Source organism: Lemur catta, chromosome 2 (genome assembly GCF_020740605.2).
Source record: "Lemur catta isolate mLemCat1 chromosome 2, mLemCat1.pri, whole genome shotgun sequence".
In the NCBI taxonomy this organism is placed as follows: Eukaryota; Metazoa; Chordata; class Mammalia; order Primates; family Lemuridae; genus Lemur; species Lemur catta.
The window spans coordinates 134,551,545-134,578,949 of NC_059129.1; the positions used below are offsets into that span (position 1 = coordinate 134,551,545).

Here is a 27,405-nt window from a genome sequence, read left to right on the forward strand (position 1 = left end):
TGTGGGGATGTTTTTTATGAAGAGTGGAGAAACCAAACTAATTTTATGAGAGAGAAATATCAATATGCAGTAATTAGCCAATATTTAGTTGTGAGGAAAATAGTGTTAAATATATTCATTGTCCAAATGATGACACAAAATTATACTTATATTACTACTATCCATTCTGAGCACATTTTATACTCATGGTGACCTAGTGACTGCTTTTTCTTTGCTGTTATGCTCTTATCTTATTTAATGTCAATACTGTGCAACTTAAATATGTTTTGTCCTGTTTCTGATGTAACTATCTAGTTTTGTTCTTTGTTTTCTGTTTTATCTTTTGCTTCTTGTCCCTACTCAAAGGACTGTGAGGTATTGGAACTTGAGGAAAAATAATTTCCAGTATAGATTTTGGTATTGTAGAGGAAGGTTTCCAAACTCAGGCAGGGATGTACTTGGGGGTGGACGGCTACTCACTACCCCTGTAAATGGCCCAATTGTTGTTTCTACTGCTTGGAGAGCAAGGTGAATGCAGGTGTCCTTGGCCACTGGGGATGATAGAGGGATGTGCATTAGGGAGGAACAGGACTTTCTGCCCCTTCTTTTCAAACCAAAATTCATTTGAGTGAGAAGAAATATATGTTCACCAGGCACAGTGTGAATTACTGCCACGGATGTAGGTGGAGTAAGTCATATTTCCAGGTAACCTGCAATCAACTGGTAGGAGCTGTGGGACAAACAGACATAACTCAGGACCAGACTGAATCTGCCACTTACCTAAGAGAGTTATCAAGTTTTTCATAAAAGTGTAAGTTCTGGTTGTCATACAATTCGTCTGTTGAAATGTCTGTCTCCCTTCCTAGACACAAGCTCCTGAAGGTCATATCTATCCATCCTTGCCTGGCACAGAGGAGATGCTTCATAGGACTTGTTTCATTGCGGGAGGAGAAAGGAACAGCAGCTGTAGGGATTCTGAGGAGGGTGAGCTGGGCAATCAGGAAGGGCTCCACGGAGAAGCTGTTCTCTGAGAAGAACCTTGAAGGAGTGGTGGGATCTTAACTGACCCAGATGGAGAACGGGCCGAGATCTAAGCATAGGTTACTGGGAGTGGGCAAAGAGGCCACTTGATCTGAGTACAAAGTTGGAGAGGCAGGCAGGGGCCAGATTAACAGGGACAACGTGGGAGGTTGTACTTAATTTGGTTTTGTAGTGATAGGATGAGGATGATTCATCACGAAGGTGACCTGGTGAAGGTGTCTTTGATGGATTAGAAACAGGAGAGGCTGGAAACAATCTGACTAGTTAGGACACTATTGCAATAGCCCAGCTGGGAGGTAAAGAGGACCTGAGTGGTGACAGGGAGAAGGAAGAAGAAGGGAGGGAGGCTGGGGATATTTTGAGGGTGGAGTCTGAAGTTCTCAGAATCTATACTTCCTTAGAATATACCAGCCCAAAATTAGGTGTCATTTTTTCTTGCTGATTCGTTTGAGTTCTTTGTAGATTATGGATATTAGTCTTTTGTTGGATGTATAGGTTGCTAATATTTCCCCCTGTTCTGTATCTTGTCTGTTTACTCTGTTGATTATTTCCCTTGCTGTGCAGAAAATTTTTAGGTTAATTAAGTCCCAGTTACTTATTTTTAAAAGCCATATTTGCTTTTGGGGTCTTAGTCATAAATCATTTGCATAAGCCAATCTCCAGAAGAGTTTTCTCTATGTTTTCTTCTATAATTTTTTAAGGTTTCAGGTCTTACATTTGAGTCTGTAATCCATCATGAGTTAATTTTTGTACATGGTGAGAGAATAGAGAACTGACTTCATTCTTCTGCATGTGGCTATCCAGTTTTCCCAGCACCATTTATTGAATAGTGTGTCCTTTCCCCAGTGTATGTTTTTGTCTGCTTTGTTGAAAATCAATTGATTGTAGCCATATGGCTTCATTTCTGGGTTCTCTATTTTGTTCCATTGGTCTATGTGTCTACCTTTATACCAGTACCATGCTGTTTTGGTTACTATTGCCTTCCAAGTATAATTTGAAGTCAGGTACTGTGATGCCTCTAGATCAGTTCTTTTTGCTTAGGATTGCTTTGGCTATTCAACCTCTTTTCTGGTTCCATGTGAAGTATAGTATTGTTTTTTTCTAGATCTGTGAAAAGTGGGCAAAAGACATGAACAGAGTATTTTCAAAAGAAGATAGGGTTTCCTATTTGTTTGTCTCAACTCATTGGTTTTCTCTGTCTCTGCACAAGTTCACTTGCAAAGGGCCTTTGCTTACAATGGCCTCTGCTTACAATGGCCTCCACTCTACCCCGAGACATCCTCCCTACCTTTGAGGCTCACTAGCTCAGTGTAGGTTTGCAAATTCATACTACTGAGAGCTGGAATGTGATTGGCCAAGTGCACCTTCTTCACATTTGGTCGTGTCCTAGGTCACTGGCAAGTCTATAGATTGGCTGTTCCTTGGTCAGGTGCCTCACTGTGGCCTAATTAGCTGTAATCTGAGGTGGGGGTGAGATGGAGGGGGTTGTGTGTACTTGACTCGGCTGACTAGGCAACAGGAGCTGAGTGCAGAGCAATTTTACTTAGAACAATAGTGAGTGGGTTGTTGGGTACTGATTGATATCTCCAGGTAAACAGAGCTTCAATTTTGGTTGTTCTTCGTGAGGAAAACTAGAAGCTCAGAGCTGCTTTCATAGAGTGATGGAATTGAGATAATGTTTTGAGCAGTGCCCAGTGGAAATGTCTTTGCTAATAAGAATAAATGAAGAATTTTGGCCATTAACTATGTAACTGAAGCCCAAACTCTGCTATCATCTGGGGTGTCAGACAAAAATACATATGTCGAATCAAAAACCTGATTTTTTATTTTAGCCTGAGTCACCCGGATCACAGCAGGATTGTGCTCGAATGACCCAGACAGATTGCATCAATTTTCTGCTTTACTTTGCTTGTGGAAACCAGGCTGTTAGTGGTTACTTCTGGAATGGGAGAATGTATCAAAAAAAAGGTTGGAACCTGGAAAAATTGCTAGAATTTCATTGTTCTGTGTTTCTTAATAAATAATATGACACTATAAGGGAATGTGTATGTTGACCCTTTTTTAAAAAGTAACAATGTAGTGGATAGCATGATTTTGATGAAATGTCAGGCTTTATTTTTCATTTGAAAAATGTGTGTGAGGGAATCAGGTGTAATGGCACGATACCTCTCTTTGAATTATACTTACGAGAATAAATTTGTCCTGTGTTTGTTTCAATTACACTGTATTATACCACTTCATTGAAGTTGTTCTTTTTTTCTTATTTGGGTTTTTTTTTTCCTGACCAAGAAAATTTATTTAACAAAAAGCTCCTAAATGTTAGTGGCTTAATGCAATAATGTTGTACTTCTCAATTCCACATGGGCATTGCTAGTCCACTGGTTCTCCTGGGTTTCTCTCCTCTAAGCAATGCCTCAGGGACCACACATCTTTCCATTTTCGGGCTTTCAGAATCCTCTTCATTTATCTCACAGGTGAGAGAAGAGGCTGGACACAGAATGTTAGTTGTGTGTGTTGGTTTTGCAATATATTAGAAAAAATAGTTGAGCTCAGACAAGAATGTGATTTGTAAACAGAAATGGAAGAGACTAGAGTGGCTCTGGAAATACATAGGATTTCAGGGTAAGAAAAGCTGCCTGCTTCTTGATCTAAGCTGTTAGAAATAAGACTAAGGAAATTTTTTTTTTGTATTCCAAAGAATTATGGGGGTACAAATGTTTGGTTACATAAATTGCCTTTGCACCACCCTACAAGCATGCTCATCCCCCAGGCAGTGTGCACCACATCCGTCAGGTGTGGATTTTACCCGTCCCCTCGTCCTCCCGTCCCCCTGCCCAACACGCTATGAATGTTACTTCCATATGTGCACATTAGTGTTGATCAATTAGTAACAATTTAATGGTGAGTACATGTGATGCTTGTTTTTCCATTCTGTGATACTTCACTTAGAAGAATGGGTCCAGCTCCATCCAGGATAGTACAATAGGCAGTTCATCATTTTCTTACGTCTGAGTAGTACTCCATGGTATACATATACCACATTTTGTTAATCCACTCATGTACTGATGGGCACTTGGGTTGTTTCCACATGTTTGCAATGGTGAATTGTGCTGCTATAAGCATTCGAATGCAGATGTCTCTTTTATAGAATGTCTTTTATTTCCCTTTGGGTAGATATTCAGTAGTGGTATTCCTGGATCAAATGGTAGTTCTACTTTTAGTTCCTTGAGGTAGTTCCATATTACTTTCCAAAGAGGTTGTACTAGTTTGCAGTCACACCAACAGTGTATGAGTGTTCCTATCTCTCTGCACCCATTTGCTGTTTTGGGACTTTTTGATAAAAAGCATTCTCACTGGAGTTAAGTGATATCTCATTGTGGTTTTGATTTGAATTTCCCTGATGATTACTGATGAACATTTTTTCATGTATTTGTTGGCCATTAGTCTATCTTCTTTTGAAAAGTTTCTGTTCATGTCCTTTGCCCACTTTTTAATGTGGTTGTTTGATTTTTTCTTGCTGATTTTCCTGAGTTCTATATAGATTTTAGTTATCAGCCATTTATTTGATATATAGCATGCAAATACTTTCTCCCATTCTTTAGGTTGTCTGTTTGCTCTAGTGATAGTTGCTTTGGCTGTGCAGAAGCTTTTTGATTTGATCAGGTCCCATTTTTCTAAAATTATTCAGTCTAATAATGATGAATACAAGTTAATTAGACACTTTTCCACAAAGCAGATTTTGTTCTCTATAAGAAAGCACAGAATATGTTAAAACAGTGTTAGTCCAAGCACTCATTTTTATTTTGAGTGATTTCATTAGAACAATAAACTTCAAAATTATTTCTAATAACCTTTTTGTATCAATCTGATGAAACTGTTCTTGCCTAATCACTAATAAACCTCTGAACCTTTTCCTCCCATGATACATACAAAGTATGTGTGTTCCCATAGTATGTCCTTGTGCATAATTGCATGAATTTGTTCAGATTCTGCAGTGGAGTGTTAAAACATGGGAGTTTGAGCTGGTCTACCTGAGTTTGAACCCTGGTTACAGCTGATATAGGTACTTAATCTCAGTTTCCTATGGTTTCTTTATCTGTCAAATAGGTTTCTGGTAGTACCTACCTCACTGGCTTGTTGTGAAAGTGCTTGGAATAGTATTCAACATCTAGTACATTGGCCATCCATACCTGTGGGTGCCACATCTATAGATTCAACCAATCATGGACTGAAAATATTTGGAACAAAAAAATGCATCTGTACAGAATATGTGCAGACATTTTTCCTTCTCATTATTCCCTAAACAATACAGCACAAAAACTATTTACCTAGCGTTTACATTGTACTAGGTATTATGAGTAACCTAAAGATGATTTAAAGTATATGGGAAGATGTGCATAGGTTATATGTAAATACTACTCCATTTTATACCAGGGACTTGTCCTGGAACCAATTCTCCTTCCCCCAGCCCCCAACTGAGAATGACTGTATATGTCCAGAAGACATTTGCTATTATTTTTATTCTCTCACACTGAGGAAAGCACATAGTGGAATGCGATTAAATATCAAAAATAGTTTTTAAGGATAATCTAATGTATATTTTATATAAAATATACACTATACATTTATATTTTCCAATGAAAAGGAAATGATCTATAACCTTTAGTTCAGAATTCATTGGATTATAAGAACTGTTGCTATAATTTTTTTCTCTGCATTGATGTGCACAACTGATTGTAACAAGTGGCTAAAAGCAGAGTTCACCCATTCTGGCAAATGAAATAATTGAGGGATTTGATTCATTTAGAAAAAAATATTTTGCTTTCAAAACATTTAAACTGTTCAGAGCATTTTATTAAATAATTTCCCTTTCACCAGGAATCATAATAAAAATAATAAAAAGCTAACAACCCCCCCACAGTGCATTTAGTATATGTAATTATTCCTTGTGTAGGTGAATCTTGTTGAAATTTTATGTTTGCTAACTTGAAATTAAATACTTTACATATTAACTAAAATACATCCTGCTTTATGTAGTCTAGGGAAGTTAATCTCAGACAGACTGGCATATTCAAATTACTTTATGGGGTAACTCACAATTCTAGAGAAGATTGAAGATAGTTAAGATCATTTATTTCAAAATTCTTTAAAGCATTGATTATGAGAGTTTTGGTTTTCAGCTTTAAGATGCATCTCCTACCCAACAGAGGTCAGGCTGCGCTCGGAGACTGAGAGATACAGTAGCAAGAGAGAGAGAGCCTTCCACCTCCTCTTCTGCACCATTCTCACTTCCAGAAAACCAGCCTTTCTCCAGACTTTTCTCAAGAGTAGAAAAAGCTAGTATATTTTAGAAAGCCTTTTAAAGTACACACTACATGAACCACAGCAGACTTTAAAAGCTAATAAAATTTCAATATTATTTTTTAAAATTTCAATATTATTTTTAAGCCCATTTTCTACTTTAGAATGTTTATCTCTGTGTTAAAAACAAATAAACAAAAACCAAACAAACAAACATCCTATAAACTTTTAAATTGCTACAGAAATGCCAGACAGTTTGTGGAAAGATCACACGGCAGGAGGAAGGGCTAAAGAGTCCGGAAGAAGCAAAATCTGTGCAGGTTACCAAGGTTAAGAATCTAATTAATCAGTGACAAGACGTGCAGCGTGGTTGTTGAATCAATAGTTGAATGAGAAAGTGACCAAAACACTCACAGAAGATGTTTTCTCACCTCTGCTTTCAGTTTAGCTAATTTTGGATCAACAAAATTTATGTGCTGAGTGAACGATTTTTTTCCCCAACTCCACATGCCTGTCTAGACTTCAAGCTTTATTAGGAGTGGAGAGAAAAATCTGCTGGATTACCTAAAAAAGAATTTCAGGCAGATTAACGGATGATTTAGCTCTTCCTAAATACCTATCTTAACGGAAGTGCTAAGAAAGTTACAATTTGGCCTGGCTTGGAGAAAGGAAGGCCACCCCCTCCTCTATTTTTTAAAGGAGATTTTCCAATCCTAGTCAAATGGTGGTGCTAGTTCTTTATTTTTGAGTTACAGCATTTCCTAATTTCATGGTCATAACAATCTCCTGTCTACAGCCTCAGAACGGATTCTACCAAAACTGAAAATGCTGGCTCCATGCTCAGAAGCTCTTTAACGGGCATGAAAGGTTCATGCTCCTTCTTCCTGCCCATTCTATAGCATAAGAGGACAGTCCCTGAGTGACATTCTTCTCTTCAAGTAGGTACTCCTCTTTCTTCTTCTCATTCTTTTTCTTTTTGCTATAATGTGCTGCTATTTACAAGCATGAGCTTACCTCTCATCTTAAAAGATGTTCCCTCCTCTCTTACTGCTCCAGGGATATTTTGCAAAGTTGCTGGCAAGTATTACCTCCATGTTAAAATGTTACATCTGAACTTGGTTCAGTGGAAATTCACTTTTGCATTACTATTCAGCTGAGTCAGAGGGCAATCCGACTACCCTTTTCTTAGTGCAGCGCTGACAGGCTGCCTGCCTGTCCCAGATAACATATTTTTTGGATCCAGCTGTAGCTATGAGATTTTGTATTGTTGAACCGTGTTGCAATTTTAAAAGTTCTTAATTGGACTGATCTCGGACTAGCATGAACATATTATCTGTTTTCTTCATCTTAGGTGCCGTAACTTATGTAAGTTTGAACTAAGCAATTGGAATAAGCCATTATTTGTTTCCTAAGAGGCAGTCAAGTTTTCTGAAAAGATACGCAATCTAGCAATATAAGAATGAACCACCCTGTCTTGAAATTGCCCTGTGATTTTAGGCAAGTTCTTTTCTGTCCTGCTGTCTCAGTTTTCTGTTTATATTAAAAAAAAAAAAAACTATGGGTTCCTTTTTGCCTCAGTATGGTGTGTTTATAATGACTCCACCACATCTAGTAATGTGCTACTCATGTAATAATGTGGCAGTCACAAAAGACAGGGCAGGATACTTTCATTTTGGTTAGAGGAATGCCACATACTTCAGGAAATGTTCGTTAAGTTGTAAGTTTCATGCTTTGTCAAGAAGGTAAGCAGTATTCATTATTTCAGATGTGCCCGTAAAAGCCGACATGATTAAAAAAAATTTTTTTTTTAAAGATTTACTTAATATAAGGGTTGGGCTTTATCAGGGCTTGTGATCATGGCAATGATTCCCGTTCAAAGGTGCCAGATTTTTTAATGGCTTTATGGGCCAGATCTAATAGGCTTGCAAAGCAACTCTTAAGTATGAGGTTGCTGGGAAACTCATCTGATTTTGAATGTGATATATACATATTTTAATGTTGAGAATAAACTTAGGAATACCAGGCAGAAGTATTTGAACTGAATCTTAAAATGCACAGAAAACCGAAAGAAATTAAGTTGGATGGGAATGTTTGAGATCTAGGGTCCAAAGTCCATTTCTATTCCATGAAATCCTTTCCTATTTCTTAGAAGCAAAGGTTTGCTCTGGTTTTGTTAATATCCTACAAAGATTGCCCACTGGGCCTTGGAATGCATGGATATAATGCTGTGGAGGTTGGATATAGTACTGTAGTGGTTGTTAGATTTTCGAAGAGATTAGAAATAAAAATAATGTAGGTATCAAAAGACATGACATGTAGGGGGAAAAAAAAAGAAAAAAATTTGAATAAGAATATAATGGTCCTATTTACTACCAGGATATTTTTCGTAGACACTTGGAGGTATTTGTTTTGTTTTATTGCTCGTGACAGTCAAGGAAAAGGATAAAGTTCATGCGTCTTAAACTTGCGGCAAGAACAAAGTCAAAAATCTTTTATTCCCCTGAACTCTGTGTCTTTTATTCAGTGTAGGATTTAGAGCTAGCTATCTTCTACTTTCCCCCTAACACTCGAAACCTCTGTACAATAGAGCTGTTTACATCATATTCACGTGGTTATCTGTGGGTCTTCTCTGAGTATTTGTCTGTAGTCATTTAGCCCAGTTGGTCAGAACAACTGCTCAGGCTGAAGGCCTGGTGGCTGAGTTTAGTTTGCTTTGAATAGAGAACAGCTCTGTTCTGCTCCATGGTGCAAATTGGCTCCAAGGCAAGAGAGTGACCCAGCTCCAAGTAGACGATCCACATTGTTTGTTTGTAAACAGCTTACATCACATGCTTCGTTCTTGGCTGGCCGTGGCCATTGAGATGTGGACCTGCCATTCCCCTGTATCAGGGCAGGGTTTCCATTGTTAATCGCTAAGAAAGAGACATCACCTGTTAAGCCCTCTGCACAGTGTTTAATAAAGCACTCTTTTTAAAGGCAAGCACGTTGCAGGTAGCTTTTGCTGAAGGTAGTGGTGATGATGGTGTGCTTGCCTTCTGGGCAGCATCTCATTAGATAGACTTCCTCTGGATCGTTTCCCCTGGACCACAACAGCAAAACCTGGCACATCAATGGGTTTTATGGTGCTATCTAAGGAGTGGAACATTTTTCTCTCTGAAAAGCTGTGACCCTTTTAGAGGATGACAAGGCTTGTGCTATCCATTCACCCTTAAAAAATATTCTGCTAGAAAGCTTATACCTCTGCCCAGGTTTTTCACCGCAGATAACTCTTTGGTGAGGATTCAGCCCTTAAGTAGTTCAATTCAAATCCATGGGAAATGCCTGAGTCCACCACTTTCTAGCTGTGCAATTTGGGGCAAATTATTTCACCTCTGGCTTTGAATTTCTCATCTGCAAAATAGGGGTACTAAGAGTAGCCACCAGATATAATTATAGAGAATAAATGAGATCGAATCACTAATTAAACTACTTGCAGTCTTCAAGTGTTAGAAACTTAATATGAAGAGGTCATTTTTATTCTAAGTCTAGCACACTGCCTGGTACTCTATATGTGTTTAATAAATGAAAGAACTCGAGGTCAGAACTATAGCTGCTAAGAGTTTATGCACTTCTGACTGTGACTGGGAACTTTATCTGAAAAATAAAGGGCAGTAAATTTAGCCAGCTGAGTGTGCCACTTGTTGAAATGCTGCTGCTTTTGGAATGAGCATAAAGTGTTGGAAGAGAGAGCCCAGAAATCTCCAGTACCCTTCCCTGAGGTAGTCCTCTCCTTAGAGACTATCTTTGTGATGAGAAGGGTAGCAAAGATCTTGCTGAAATAAGCATGTCAAGAATTTGTTGCAAATGCTTCACGTTCATTTTCACATATATTTAGAGATTTTCAAAGCATTTTTCCTCTTTATTGGGCAATGTCTTAGTCCATAGAGTTGTGCAATAACTTTCTAATTCCACCTGGTACCAAAGACCTGAGATAATCTCTCTCTTAGTGGCCCCATAACATATATTTAGTGCCCATGAGGTGGTAATAATAGCAATTAAATTAGCATCTAACATTTGGGGAGCTCTTTCTTTGTGCAATGATTTTTATAGGTATTAGCACATGCAATTCTCACACAACCCCAAGTGGTAAACAACATTATGATTCCCATTGTACAAGTGAGGAGACCAAGGCTGTGCAAAGATAGGTAATGGGTCCAATGTTACACAGCTTTATAAATGACAGCCCTAACCCTTGAAGATCAGCTCATCTAATTCCAAAGACCATGCTCTCAGCATTACTTGATACAATATTCATTTTTAACATTTCTGATCAATATGAACCTTTCCTTGGAGAGGCAAGCTGAGCATCTGGGGCTGGTAGGAAATAAATATTATACCCTCTTGAAGCCTCTGTATCTTCATCTGTCAAATGGGAATAATGATATTTAACTTACAGAAGTTTTGCAGCTACTGATGAGGATTAAATGAATTAATGTATGTAAAAGAGCTTTGTAAAAAGTTCACTTTTATAAAATGCAAATTGTTATATGGAATGCATAAAGTATTACTTAGTTACATGTAAAATCTTGTTACCGAGTGAGTGAGGGTAGCCTGGGTGTGGTGCTATGAAACGGGCACGAGAGGCGGATTGGTTTATGCTTCTAAAGAACTGAGAGTATGCAGTGGCGGAAGGGTGGGTGGGTGCCCTTTGCTGGAACAGCAGAGTACACTGGTTTTTTGACTTTTTCCCCCTCAGATCTCATCAAATTATTTTCTCTTCACATGGCCAGTGGCAGAGCCCCCTAAACAAATCTCCTCTTGTACATTGGTCCAGAAGAAGCCATCAGGATCCTTTTGCAAATGGGTGATCTGCATTTCTCAGACCCTTCCTCCCTCTGCTGTTCATAGAAATGGTCTCATTGGGATATTTCCTTTCAGAATTTCAATTAAGACACCAATAAATCCATAAGAAATTTTGTGTTTATCTGATAAAAAACATTTGTCTTTTGGACTCCAATTTCTTTTTTTACTACATCCAATCTTTTGTAGGATTCATTTGCTTAAAACCATGTAAAGAAAGGTGCTTAATGAAGATGATCACATCATATATAATAGTCCATTTAAATATATTTCATTTTAAAACTATGTGACAAACACAGGTGGTCCCTGGGTTACAGACAAGATACAGTCCTGAGAATGTCTTTAGGTCGGATTTGTATGTAACTTGGATCACTGATGAACAGTGCATATATGGTAATGATAATAATAATAATACTATAATGACTCATACATGGTAATAAGAATACAGTGTAATACTGTAATAATAATTATAGTAATAATGATATTCCTGTACTGTAATAATAAGTTACAGAAACTATTGTGTTGTTTCTTTTAATTCAAACAAACAGAACATAAAAACAAACTCATACAAAAAAGTTTCGATAGGAGAAGAAATTTCAAAAAAGAATATTGAAGATTAACAGTGACCTAATGTTTACTTGTGCAGAAGAAACTAATTCCTGAATTATTAATTTAATTATTTAATTATAAATTATCCTTATAGGGAGACTTGGGAGCCTGTTTGTAAGTGTGGAACGTAGTAAGCCGGGTCATCCATAACCAGGGGACTGACTGTACAGGTATAGATTGCTTTTTGTTTCCATAAGGAATATTATGGAAATCCTACTTGCATTGAGTAAAGGCTATTTAGGGGTTACGGTTACTCGGGATCTAATATAGTTCAATTTGACCCATATTGGTAAATTCTTTTTCTAATTTTATTTAAGAAATGAGTAATATTTATAAGTGCCCTGCTGTGGTTTATTAATTTCTATCCTCAAGTCTCTGCTGCCAGCCAGGCTGGAGGAGCTTTAGGTGCAAAGATGGGGTTTTGTTCAGATTTGTGCCCTGGTGCCTCAGGAAGTGCCTGGTGCACACTGTTTTTCGGTACATGATTGTTGCATTTGACTGAGCTTGACAAGTTTTTTGATCCCTGGACAAACTCTATCAGCTATGGTCAGTAGGGGACATAATATGACACATGACTATTACATGGTAACTATAATATGTGCTTTATGCCATAATGTCAAATAATGTGATAGAGCAGAGTGGAATGTGATGAGTACCTTGAGAGTGAAGTGCACCTAGGTGAGGACACACAAAGAGGGAAGGTATTTCTGGGTTGGTACGGGGTGGTTAGGGATAGTTTCTGGTGGGAAGTGACATTTGACTATGACCTTAAAGGATGGGCAATGTTTACACAGGAAGATGGAAGGGGAAGAGCATAGTGAAAGGCATGGGATGGGGGAAGGTTCTGGGGAACCATTAGGTAGTTTGACAGGAACATAGTTAAGAAAAGTGCAGGGAGCTGGTAGGAGTTTTTTTTATTTTTTTATTTTTATTTTTTTTTTAGGAATGGAGAGTTAAATGTCCCACTGAGGAGCTTAGACTTTACAATGTAGGCACTAAAGATTTTGGTGTAGGGTTGGAATGAAATAAAGACTTAACCATAGGAATATACTGTGTAGATTCAAGTTTTCAGAGGAAGCGTGAGCACATCAATTTGGAGGGGATGGGAATACTTCAAGAGAGGTGTAACACAATTTTAAAAATCTTTTAGGATTTGGCTTTTTGAAATCAGGATTGTTGATGGTCATGACAATTTGTTCCAAAGATGGCTAAGGGAGAAAGTGGTGGATTGGGAGTCAAAAGATATTACCCTGCCACTGATGTGCTTAGCAAACAAGTGTGAAGCTCGGTGCTCTGTTTCTCTAACTGTAAAATGGGTTTAACAACTACCAAATGCCCATCAAAAGATTATGCTAGCAATACGATGAAGACTCAGTTATAGGCCTTTGAAAAGTAGCATACCTCATATGTGTAAAATGCTAATTACTTGGAATATTTTCATAATCATTATTTTATTTGGATAAGATATAGATACAGAAGAAAATAGTCATATTTCTATTAGATTAGAATTTAGATTGCTTATGGTTACTAAATAGGCACTTTATGTTGGATACTGAACAAGTCCTTGGCATTTGAGGCCTTATTTCCCTCACAGAATGGACTGAGGTGTTGGACCAGAGGAACTGTATTGTTCATGTGGCTGTACCGTTTTATGATTCTATAGTTCTTCCTTTAGCAACCTCTGTTTAGAACAGTGACTTGAGATACTAATATCAGAAGCATAAACAAACCCATATAGGTGTCTGTGCTGGAAATAAAAGACAGATATGCTATCATTCCCTTGGTTTAGGACTCTGGAAAGGAAGACTATGATATTTCTTCCAGCTGCATAAAATGCTTTATGTTTATGGGAATGGGAATGCTACATTCCGTGATTGGAGGCTGGGGGAAGGAGAGAGAGTGTGCTTTCTCCTTTCCTCTTTTTTCTTCTCTTCTAAGGGCAACAGTTCAAAAAGAAATAGGCGTGGACCTCCTTGGGGTGGGGGTGGGAGGTGAGGCCAAGCACACCAAATAATTTAATCTCAGGTACAATAAATCTCAAGTGATAACGCTACATCCCTGAGAATGTTCCCTGGTGGACGGTGCCTGGGCTTTGAATTTTGAGCAGCGCAGTGCCAGAGGAGGGTGACATCATAATGTTCAGCAGGGAGAATGTTGCTCATGTTGGTTTGTCGGTCTATTCCTCCAGATCATTCGGCCTTCAGAAATCAAGCAAATGGGTACTTCACATCTAATTTGTGAAGGAAAAGATTCATAGGAAAAGGTTTTCTAGGAAAAGCAAAAAGCAAAAAGCAAAGGTCTCCCGCGTACTGTGGCATTGGTGTTGCATAATCGGTATGAACGTAGTGCACTGTTAGTCACTTAGAACAGTTCACACGTGATTCTCGCTTGAACTCTGCAGGGCCCCTGCTTCACTTCTTTCTCACCAGCTGGAGTCTGTCCATTTCGTTCCTCCCTCCACCCTTGGAATAGAAGTGAAATTTAAATGTGCCAATTTTCTACTTGTTAGAAGCCACAGTAATATGTTCAGTAGGGAAAGAGATTTATACCGTCCCATAGAAGGAGGTTTTGTGATTATTGAAGATTTTAGTTTGTTGATGGGATTCCTAGAATCCATTTCCACTGGATATACTGGACAAGTCAGTAGATTTACCAAAGCGTAACTAACGTGGACGGCACTTGGTTTCTTTATCCAGCTCTTCAGTTCTAAATTTATTGCCAATTTTATTTATCAAACCTATTTTCAGAAAAGTAGTATTTGCCATGGTCACAAGGAAACATCTGTGAGCTTAAACCTTAGAGGCAGATAGCCAGTCAGAACATTTGGCATATGAAGCTTAGATTACAGAAGAGAAAAATTAACCAAGGAAACCCTCAAAAATATCGAGACAGCAATTAAGAAAGCTGTCTTATCACTGACACACTGAAGTATTGAGTTCATATTAATTCAGAAATGTCAGAATTCATAATGAATCAATTAGGAGTGTCAGATCATGGCAAGTTTGGAAGTTGATGTCAATCTTGACTACCAGGATTTATGGTAGATTATATAATGGAATCCTGAGTTCTAAGAGATCAAAGGAAAATGCTGGCTCTTTCTTCATCCATTCTCTTAGGTCAAGCTTACCCAGCAAGACGCCAAGTGAAGAGTTGAGCAATTATCTGAAGTGGGCAGTAGAGACGGCCAAACCAGATAATATATAACCAGAAAGTCACCATGGAGGGAAAATGTGGACTGAAAATAGGATAAGGGGTGGAGGTAGAATGTCAAACAATTTGGTCAGTGTCCACAGTTCAAATTTACTGAATCACAGCCAATTCTTTGCTTCATGGAGTTATTTATTATAGAACAAGACTAAAAGGCTGCGGTAAAAAAAAAAGTTCATTACCAATGTTGTTGCATGTTTGTGTAAAATTTCTCCCTATCTGTATTATTATCTGTGACATGTCTACTTCTGAGTATTTCCAGGGATTGGATTTCACTATTTTATGTTACTGGGTTGAAGTGGTAGAGGAAGACCATATAATCTGACTTGTGTAGAGAAAAGTAATTTCTTTTGTAGTTTAGTTTGATGTTATATTTAATTAGCCTTCTTTCCTTCACAGAACATGTTTATGAATTTTCCATTAAAAATTCTGATGTTTTCTTACCTTTATCATTTGCTCCTGTGACAATTTCCATATCTCCTTAATTTTACTAGAACATAGCAGTGACATATACATGCCCACTAGAATAGCATTTGCATGACTTTTTGGCTTTTAAAAAAAACTACCGAAGTTTCAGAATCGGTATGGTGTTTTTCCCTTCTATTTGATATAGAAACCAAAAACTACTTACTTTGAGCAGATGTTTCTCAGTCCTAAAATATAGCTATTGGTCCATAGCCTCTATAAATCTGTCAGTGTGCACCTGCTAATTCTAAAGATTCCTTAATTCATTGTGAAACTTTCCTTTTGTTGTTTTTTTAACTGATAAAGTTTGTAAATTAGGTTCGCTGTTGCCTGAAGGTAGAAAAAAACACAGACATAACTAATATTTTAGATGGAAAAACAAAGTTAAGAATTAAACAAGTTTTTTTTTTTTCCACTCCATCATGTCTGAACATTTGAAGCTGTTACACAACATTTTAGAAACAAACAAAAAAATAACCCAGGGCCACTTTTTAATAGCTCAGGCTGATGTTTAAAACACACAGAAAAAATGCCCCGTGGAATACTCTTGAAGCACACTCATTCAAGAATTTGACATACAAGTAAGTATTAAGAAAGTCATTTTATAAAGCTGTGTGTTAAGGGGCATTGCTAAATTCCTTACTTGCTCTGTGCTGTGACTACTTTTTCCATCACACAGCGCTGTCTGCATCTCTGTGGTGGAACCGTCCTATGCAGCCGCAGCAGGTTCCTATCTGCTGCTGAACATGTGATTTGAAATACTGTGGGCCAGGAGTTGCAGAAATGGAAGTCATCCCCTGAACCAGAGTTGATCGAATGCATTATGGCCTGTGCATAAATGAATAAATGCTTGCTAATTGCATTGATGGTAAATAGCTTATGCACTACTTAGCTTTGTGAAAGAATATGATCAAGGAATTTGATCTGAACAGATAAGTGAAACATTGGTTCTTCAGTACCTACTGAAACGTGAGATTACGTTTATTTTTAACCATATTATTTCCTTTAAGTGAGGCATCAAACCAGTTTAATTAAGGAAATCTTTAGAAATCATACCACTCTTCCCTTCTCTGTTAAAAAACAAAAGGAAGACGACAAATAGAAAGACTTAAGCACAAAAATCTCTTCACGTTTTCCAAGACTGAAGTACCAAATCCCAGCACAGCTCTTTTTGAGAAAGGATGTAGATATTACTCTGAATTTTGAGCCATCACTGAGGTATATGTGAACATATTAGTTTATCCTTTCTCTCTCCTGACTTCGTCCATGAATTCATAAGACCTAATTTGGCCATCAGTTTGGAGAACGATTTTTCATTTAATTTCTTTGATTACCTAGCCTGTACTGCCAGGACCATTGCAGTATACCTGCTGTCTGAAGAGAACTTTATGTGTGTTTCTTGAGTTGAAATATAGGATACACTCCCTGAACTACCGCCATTAAAAAAAAAAAAAAATCCCTGCATCCACTATATGGATGAGGTTTCTTTACCTGTTCTCAGGGAAGTTAACCAATTTACCTACAATGCTCAATAGTTTGTTTTAAATACAGAAAACCCGGACTTTTTTTAAAAACCTTTTGATTTCATTCTTTTTTTTCCTCAGAGCTTTACCATAGCTGCTAGCAAGTAGAAATATTTCCTGATTTGAATTTCACAATCTCCTTCTTCTCTTGCCAAATGTATGGTGCTAATAAGAAGCAAAGATGTGAATGTGCATTTAATTTAACCCTAAAATAGGAGAACATCGTCTGAATACAGACTTTATATATTCAGTGACCTACCTTAAAATAGAGACATGATTTTTACATTCTCAATGACTAAGAAACATTTCTATTGAATTTAATCATCCAGAGTGACAAATGGCAGTTTTATAAGGGAAAAGAAAAGCCATTTAGGTGGACAAGCAGGCATTTCCCTTGTATTTGTGGTCACCAAATAATCACATAATTTTTATTTGAAACTTAGAAGAGAAAATAACTTGCTGACCTTCAAGTCCATTTCTCATTTCCTCCATAGAACATTTTTAAACTAGTTCACAAACCTCTTGAAAAGCCATGCCTATGTTATAGTGAAAGTACAAAATGTCACATTGCCTAGAAGCCAACTTGAGAGGCCGTGTATTTATTTAGCAGTTTGTGAATCCAATAGCGGGCATATGATATAAAAGATTAAAAGCCCCCCTGATTTGTAAATACTATGCTAGCCTTCAAAATGTTCCAAAGCACAGGAAGTCTGAGTCACCTGAGTAATACCTAAGGCTAATTTTTATATAACCTGCCCAAATTGCAAGAGGAGGAATGTGTGGGACTGAGGTCTGCCTGCTAATCAGCTTGAAATGCTGGTAGACTAAATCCGAATTCACTAAGGACCAAACTGGCATATACTGCTCAGTGTGGTAACTCCCTAATTGTAGAACCGGGCTGTTTTGGCGCAGTATTTCAGGAAAATTTTTAGCTGGACTCTGTCTCCCCTGCTGTGTAGGAAATGAAGGTTTCTAGGCAAAGACGTTACTTAATGACTAACCAAAATGGCAAATAACATCACCAATTTCAGGCTCAGACACTGTCCTCAAAAGTGCTGTGGGACTGGTCAGGCCAGTCTTCCAGGCTGGAGGTGCAGGGCTTTCCCCGGGCGCACAGAACCGCAGAGCCTTGATGCAAGAGCACGGCTGACTGCAGGCTGTATAGAAGCACCTCATCTGGCAAAACTCCTCTGGCTTAGGAATTTTAAACAATTTTAGTTCTAATCTTTCTGGTAAGAGTCTGAGCAGCTGTGAATGGACTCTCCTGTGAGTCAAAGACCTGCTAACAGGTGAGCTGCTGTAGCCTCTCCCTTCCAAGCAGAAAGTGCCTATGGCTGTTTGCCAGCTCCCTTCAGCGGGTTTGATTCCTCTTTTGGACAGCAAGGAGACAGACAACGAAGACAGAGGGAAGAAAGGATTTTAACAAATAAATGAAACCTCTATCTGGCTGGGGCAGAGCAAAGTCGGAGAACCAATGCCAACCACTGGGCATTTAGATCCCACACCGTTTTCAGTATACTACTCCCTTTCTTCCTTTTCGTGTTTCCATGCACACGTCAGTCTCTGAGTAGTCTTGCATTTCTCTTCCCACTTTGAGATCTTACATCCAAAACTGATTATTCCAGAAAGGTCTAAGGTTGTACTATTGCTGGGACTTTGAAAGAAGTCTGAAATAAAACCCCTGGGATTCTAGATGCCACTGAACGCAGGGCTCATCGTGCGTCTGTCTAACTGTGTCACTTAGGTGGTGTCACTGGGATTATTCTCCCCCATTTTTGCCGTCTTTCCACTTTATAAACAATGCTTTAGAGTTTCTCCCATTCGCACATGTGTCTGGCTCTCTTAATATTAAATGTTAGCCTTAAATAGAAAGAATCTGAAATCTAAGAAATGAAACACGTAGAATGTTATGTTCGTAGGTCAGCGTAGTGGCCACACATGAGGTTGCCCCCAGCCTCACTCTTTCGTTTTCTGAACAGCCAACTCTCAAGTTACAAAAGTCAATTCTTTAAAGTCCTATTTCTTTTATGGCCTACTTTTCTCATTCTTGGAGTCAGTGAGTCCAGTTAAGTAGTGACTAGAGTGACAGTAGTAATAGCTATAATAGTAAGTGCTTTGTGCTTTACTGAGAACAGTGTATTTAGTCATTACAACAGCCCTAGCAGTGGGCATCATTATACCCATTTTCTAGGGAAGCAAACCAAGGCTTAGAGAAAGGAAGTAATTTGCTGAAGACTACCCCGCCGGTAAAAATGGTATCACAAGATTTGAACTTGGGACAATAACTCAAGATCTTTGTCACTGTAAATGTGGATTTCCAGGTTATGTATATATAGGCAAAGTGCTTAGATGCTGAAGGAAATACAGAAGCAGTATAAAAAGGAAAGGTCTCTTCCCATGAAGAATTTATAATTGAAATGAGGAGCTCAGACTTCTACTGTGAATTGATATTTGTGTTTGCATTGTGTGTGCCTTGTCACTGTTTAGAATTCATTCATTCAAGTCAAGAACTCTGATTCTCAGCCTTTATAGGGCATGAACAATGACTCTTCCATTTTGTCATCATTGCATGGCTACAATTTCCTGCTTATCAATGATACTTAGTGGAGTTGACAGATTATATATATCTGGATCAATTTCACTTAGCAAGAAAACAACAGGCAAGGATTAGCTGACCAGTGTCTTTATTTATCAAGTTCAATTCTCTGCTGACTTCTCTCCCACTAGTGAAAATGTGTCACCAGATTTGGTCCCTGAGTAGAGAGGTGAAGAAGTCTCTTGACTGGGAAACAATAGCCATGCCATCAGTTTTACTTTCCTAATTAAGCTTGACATAGATTAAGGTAAACAAGATTTTGGAGTTTCTGGATGTATATGAACTAAGGATGGAAAGAGATGACTCAGATGTTCAAAGCCTGGCAGAGGGAAGGATAATCCACAAAATTGGTAATCACACATGAATAATCAAGAACTGACTGCAATATGACAATATGTGTTCATTTCCACTGATGAATAAGCTACCATTATGTCTCTCCATTCTCTGTTTGGGACAAATTACTTTTCTGCTACATTTCCATTCTTACTGGTACCTATTTGCTGTGACTTCTCCCAGTTTTGACTTTATCTTGTTACTTTAATCTTGTCTCTAAGTAAATTGCAACCCAATAAATATGTTCCAGTACTGTTTATTGTAATTTCTGCCTTTATGTTAGGTGGCAAGAGGAAGAGACTTCTTTTATTAATTTATCAGTCTGGATATGTGCTAACAGGAACCCTAATATACATTTTGATTAGGGCTGATTGAGTTAAAAGATTCAGTTGCTCAGTTTATTTTGGTCTGTCTGCATAACAATGCTACAGAGTTAATGATACTACTTTTCTATGAGTCATATTGTTGACCTAGCACATAGGAGTAAATAAGATGGACTAGAATTATTTTCTATCCAGTCTGAAGTCATATATATATATATATATATATATATATATATGCACACACACACACACACACACACACACACGCGCGCGAGCGCGCATATATATGGCTGTCCAGAAAGTATTCAGCCTTGTGATATGTTCTCATTATATTAATATTAACAATGGCTGGATACTTTCTGGGCAGCCATATATACATATTTACACATGTATACACACATACACACAAGTGAAAATCTTAGTCATCTGGAAGTTTGAATTCCACAAAGCCAGAGAAAGGCAGACACCAGGGCTGGATCAGCTAAGAACGTGCACATTCATATCCAAGTCTGCATTTTCTTCCCATTGCAACATTCAGCCATTGTTTTGGCACTTATTTAAATAATAGTATGTTATTATTTATCAAAGTGTAAATAACATTTTGTTACTAGTTGAAAATTGAAAAGCACTTCAGACAAGTTTTGTGATTTTGACTCATCTCAAACATGCAGAATGCATTTCTTCAAATTACTTTGGCACCAGGAGAGATTGGCTAGTGAGCTTGAAAGAAACCCGCCCATGTTTCTGTTGATCTTTCCTCAATCCCACTGGGCCATGGGAAGAAGATGTAGCACAGAATCCTTGTTTGCATCAAGCAGGAAGCAAAAGGCCTTCCAAGGGCTAGGTAGGAAGGAGGGTGGAGGGAAGAAGCATGCCTCGCAGGGTCAATGTTTATCTTGTCGTCCTGTCGGGTCCTCTCAGGGTAGATTTCCTGGGACAAGAACACAAAGCTTATTGGTTGTCCTTGCTGTGCCACAAGAGCACACCAGGTCCCTGTAGCAACCTTGTTTGCCTTCCCATACCACTGCCCTTGCCTCATGTTTCAGCTGAAATCCTTTCTAGCCAGGAGGAGAAAGGAGAGAAAAAATGGAGGAAACGTTTCCAATTTTGAGACCTCAGACCAAACTATAGAAATATGCTCTACCTGGAAATCTGAAGAAATTAATTATGAATGTTGTTCCATAGAGGTAAAACAAAAAACAGCTTTGCTGGTTTTGAATCGTAGGAAGGCTGTCCATGCAGCCTGAGCACTGCCTACCCCAGAGATTCATGCTCAAAAGGTGAGGGTTTGTAATGTTCTGGGGTTTATATGATACTAGAGGGACAGTTTTTTAATCTAGAGGGCTCTGTGCTCTAACCTTTATCCAGGTGATGTAAGCCACATGTTTAGGTTACTGACAGTCTTAGCACTACTTTTTAATGTGGAAGGAGTATTAGAGGAAGGTTATGCCTCTGAACATTTAGAATTGACTAAAAGTGCCATTTTACTTTTCAAGATGAAATTGTTATCTTTCCTATGCCTCCATTTAAAAATGGTTATTATGTTTTTGCATATTGTAGAATGCATATTGGTTTTAGCAAGTTTAGAAAAGGGATGAAAATAAAGATGTAAATAGAAATGATTTATATTCTCGTCAGCCATGGATAATCGCTAATAATATTTTAGTACATTTTCATTTACGCTTTTTCTTAGGGATATGTATGTATATAGGTATATATATTTATCTGTGTATATATGTGTATATTGAATGACAAGAAAAAGTTCTCACAGTATAATAATGAAAATCCAAGATAAAACACAATTTCAATTTGTAATTTCCATAGTATGTATGTATATATACATAGTATATATGCGTAAGATATATATGTAAAATAGACATACACATGCACACGTACAAGTACGTATTTTGCAAGTTGAAATTATGTTGTGTTTTGTAGAATTTACTTAACGTTAGAATTTGTTTACACAATTTTGGTATTTTAACAAGCATTGTTATCCACATCTGTTTATTTTCTTAAGAATAATTCCTAAAAGTAGAAATAGAAGGTCAAAGGGCAAAGCTATTTATAAGACTCTTGAGGGGTATTGCCAGATTTCTTTTAGTTCCTTTGAAAACATGATTATATTACAGAAACTCTCGTGATCTCTTTAAAAATTCCAAGTAAAAATCATCCATAATCCTATTTGGAAATTAAATCACTATTTTATTCAGCTATGTCATCTCTAGCCCTTGTCTATGAACTTATTTATTGAATTAAATAGATAATTTCTGTTAATAGATAAAGTTTCTATTTTTTACATTTTCTCTTGTTATTGTGCCATGCACATTTTCTGTTGGGCTATAGACTTTTTTTGGGAGGGGGGTGTCTTTTTTCTTCCCTTCTTCCTTTCACTATACCCCTTTAGAGAAATGAATACAACTTTGTATGTATTCTCTACTCTTTTCTCCATGCTCACACAACCCTGTACAAACACAGACACTGGTATTTGGGGAATGGTCCCTATTTATCTTAAGATGTGGGGTCAGGTTATGTACCTATTATGTGTGCGTGGGGGTATGGGGGTGTGTGTATTACTTTATATCCTAGTTTTCTCACTTTGCAATATATTTTAGTCTTCTCACTTTGCAACATATCCTAGTCTTCTCACTTTGCAAGATATATTGGAAATTCTGAGAAATATAGATCTATCTTACTCTTTTCAATAGTTGTATAAGGCATGAATTTACTAAAATTTATTGAAGTAATCTGCTATCAATAGACATTCTGTTGTGACAAGTTTTCAACATGTAAAAAAAAGTACTGTCACTACAAATATTTTTAGACACATGTTCTTAGGTATTGATGGTTTTATTTCTATGGTGTAATTTCCAGAAGTAGGATTGCTGGTTCAAAAGTTATGTGTATCTTTAAATATTAATGAATTTTTTCCATATTATTTTCTAAAAATATCATAGCAAATCACCATCCCATTAGCAATGGTTGAGAGTATCATTTTCATCGCTTTTCCACTAGCACCCCTGTTTTCCCACTTTCTAATTTTTGCTAATCTAATGAGTAAGCATTGTTAATTTTCTTTTCATTTTCTTGACTTCTAATGTTAAACATCTTTTCACATTATTGTTGTTCCTTTGGATTTTTTTATCTGTCAATTACCTATGTGTATCCTTGACCCACTTTCCCCCTACATAGTTGCATTTTTTCTTATTAATTTATAAAAGCTTTGGGTATTACAGATTTTTACAATTGATAGACAAAATTGTATGCATTTATCAAGTACAATATGATGTTTTGAAATATATATACATTGTAGAATGACTAAATCTAGCTAATTAATGTATGCATTACCTCACAAAAGTTATCATTTTTGTGGTGAGAATGCTTAAAATCTACTCTCTTAGTGTTTTTCAAAAATATATTGTTATTAACTATAGTCACCATGTTGAACAATAGATCTCTTCAACTTATTCCTCCTATCTAATGGAAATTTTGTATCCTTTGACTAACATCTGCCTAACCTTCCCTGCCCCTTCCCCCCACCCCCCGACCCAGCCGCTGGTAACATCATTCTACTCTCTACATCTATGAGATCAACTTTTTTAGATTCCACATGTGAATGAGATCATGTGGTTTTGTCTTTCTGTGCCTGGCTTATTTCACTTAATGTACTGTTCTCCAGGTTCATCCATGTTGTTGCAAATGACAGGATTTCATTCTTTTTTAAGACTAAATGGTATTCCATTGTGTATATATACCACATTTATTTTTTATCCATTCATCCATCGATGGACAGTTCCACTGATTCCATATCTTGGCTATTGTGAATACTGCTGCAATAAACACGGGAAGATATCTCTTCCACATATTGATTACATTTCCTTTGGATATATCCCAGTAGTGGGATTGCTGGAGCATATAGTAATTCTATTTTCAATTTTTTTGAGAACCTCCACACTGTTTTCCATAATGGCTATACTAATTTACATTTCCCCAACAGTGTGCAAGGGTCCTCTTTTGTCCACACCATCCTTGCCAACACTGGTTATCTTTTGTCTTTGATAATACCTTATCTAACAAGTGTGAGGTGCTATCTCTTTGTGGTTTTAATTTCCATTTTGTGAGGATTAGTGATGTTGAGCACTTTTCCTATAGATTTTTTTATCACATATGTCAAATCTTTCTCCATCAATAATTTGTCCTTTGATCTTATATTTGTAATTTTCTGCCACAAAATTAAAAAAAATAATTTTATGAAATTAAATCTGTGTCTCTTCCTATACAGATTCTGGATTCCCTGTCTTACTCTAAAAGGTCTTCCTACTTCCTATTTCTTAAAATTTTCCTCCAAAAATTCTGTTTTCTATTTTCTTATTTTTAACATTTTAGCATTGTTTTATATATGGAATTTGTTTTTATGTAAAAATAGAAGGTTCAATTTTGTTTTTATATGGATAACCAATTGTTTAAGCATTACATATTAAATAGACTGTCTTTTCTCTAACAAATTAAATTATATCTATTTTTAAAATTTTTTTCTTTATTCCACTGATCTATTTATCTGTTGCCAGGCCTGAGACATATAGCTTTGATTATAATAGCTGTATAGTATATTTTAATATCTGGCAAGTTTGAGTCTCCCACTCATAGTCATTATTCATAATTTTTGTTTAGTTTTCAACATTTAGTCTTTCATATGAATTTTAAAAGAATTTGATGCACCTTTATTAAAAATGAACATAAACAGATAAGAGCAAAGCATATTTGGTTTATGGTGGTAGTTAACTCAAATATATTTCCTAATTTTCAGTGGTTTGACAGCTTTGTGATATTGTCTTCTTATCCAGGAACACAGTATAGCTCTACATTGTTTAGATCTTGTATTAGGTTCTTCTGTTGGATTAATTTTGTTCATATTGATCTAATTTCTTTCTTGCTGTGTTTCCTTTTAGAGTAAAAATAATTTAGTAGGAAGAATAGAACTGGAAGGAAATGTACTAAACCATGAACATTGGCTGATCCTCATGGTGGAGTATGAATGAATGATTTTTGTTTCTTCTACTTTTCTATATATATATTTTCCAACTTTCCCATATTGATCATTCATGGTATTTATAATGGTAAGGAATTAATAAGATTAAATTTTAAAATGGAATGGGAATAATCATGTCTTGGAAAATCATATCTACAACAGTTCTCCATGGAATTTGACTGTTACCTCATTAGATAACAGTGATTCTCAAGGAGAAAAGGTGCTGGAGGTGGGGCTTTTTGTTGGTGTTGTCTTTATAGTTAAGACAGCATTTTCTTTGTTATTCACCATTTTGATCCTATCACCTGGCTGGCATCTAGTAGGAGTCAATGAATATGTGATGATCAAGTGCATAAATGAATGTCATAAAACATTATAACAAAATGTAACATTTTATACTTGGAAAACAAATCAAAAATCTATTGTTTTCATAATATAAAATGGGAAAATAAAATTCAATACTAATATCTTGTTAGTGAGAATATACAGAAGATACATCTTCTCTTCTATGAATCAGTAATAAGAAACTGTCCTTCGGAAACCAATTCTTTCTGGAAGGTTCTATCTGGAGAAGGAACATGAGTGAGAAATACTGCACTCAATTACAATGAAGAGTCATGTCATAGCATCTTAATACTTCAGCACCAACACAGAGGCTAACACTTAATAAGCACTCAAGAAGTATTGGCAAATTAATGAACTGATAATGAATTATTTTGGGTGGCTAAGAAATTGAGCTTCTCATTCTGAAAACATGCATGAGATTTTTGCCTTTCTACGTATTACCAAAATGTGGTACTAGTGAGAAAAACTGTGCAAGGACTGGGAGGAAAAAAAATCACATCTGTCCTTGCCAAAGGCTGAATGCAGAGGTGAGGGAGTGGTTTTATGATCTAAATGACTGAAAAATAGGTTATGGTGCCCCAGCAAGTCCTTGTTGCTTGTTGTCAATTAGTAATGTCTGTTTAAATCATGGGGTTTTATTGGGCCTTAAAAATATCTTTCAGTTAGTTTCAATTTCTCAAGGGAAAGGGAGGGCAGGGCAGAGTGGAACTCTGCTCACAGTCTGGTTGGAAGGTTTCAGCTTGATTCTACCTCTGTTCAGATGAGTGCCCTTTGTAGTTCTTCCTCTTCTCTCTCACATCTTACCATTTCACTCTGCTCTTCTCTCTTCTCTTAGCCCTTGTTTTCTTCCTCTGCATCTTTGGGGGTTGGAGAAACAGCCTGAATCAATAAGAAGTGGGGAAAAAAGAAAAGAACCCCAGTCTTCCTAGTTCCTCAATCTTCCCTTTGTCACTTCCCTTTCATGGAGCTCTGCCTTTATCTGCAATCCTAGACAAAATCCAATTTATAGTGTTCACTCATTCATTCATCCAAAAAATAGTGAGCTTCTACTACATCAAGGTAGAGTTGATGTTTGGCTCCTTTAGGGAACATCATAGACAAAGATCTTGCCTTTGTGGAGTTTACGTCTTGGTTACAGATGATAAACCATAAACTTCAGTAGGTCTAGATGTCAGAAGGTGGTAAATGCCATGGGAAAGAGCCAAGGGAGAGCCAGATGGGGGACCAGCTGTGTGGGTGTGGAGGGAGGATGTGACAGGACAGGCAGGGCAAGAGAGCCTTCCTGAGCTGCAGCCACTGGAGCCAAGACACGACGGAGGGGAGGAGGGGAGATGGTGGATGTTTGGGGAAGAAATCTCCAGGCAGAAGGAAGAGCTGGTGCTAAGCCTGGAGGCAGGAGCCTTCTTGTAGGACTGGGGAACCGCAGGAGGCCAGAGTGCTTGGGGCCCAGTAAGAGAGAGAAGATTGGGGGGCTCAGCAGGGGCTGGTGAACTGCTTTTCAGTTGGGGAGTTCAAAGGATCCTGCTCTGGATAAATATAAATGAAAACTTTCTCAGACGTGTTTTCATACTATCTGGAACATTCACTTTCATGTGAAAACTTAATTGGCAAACAGACTGCTATATGGTAATCTTTCCTTAGAGCTCTAGGACAATTTTGTTTTGTAAACTTCTTTTTCACTCACCAATAGAGAAAAGAGTTAGAAAGGAGTCACAGAAGATTGTAGTGGCGTTCTCCCAGAGCTCCTGAGCATAGAAATATATTCAAGTTAACACTGAGTGTATTTCCGTGTTTCTCTTTAATGTTCAAAGAGGC

General features: G+C 37.3%; 1 protein-coding gene across 1 annotated transcript in view; it reads left to right on the forward strand.

Moving 5' to 3' along the window:
- The first annotated feature begins 7,176 nt into the window (after positions 1-7,176).
- The window catches only part of ESR1 (estrogen receptor 1), a 343,123-nt gene continuing 322,894 nt past the window's right edge, over positions 7,177-27,405 (forward strand). Inside the window, exons 1-2 of the mRNA XM_045544589.1 lie at positions 7,177-7,259; positions 16,529-16,659. The gene's annotated coding sequence lies outside the window, so the exon portion shown is untranslated. The remainder of the gene's footprint in view (positions 7,260-16,528; positions 16,660-27,405) is intronic.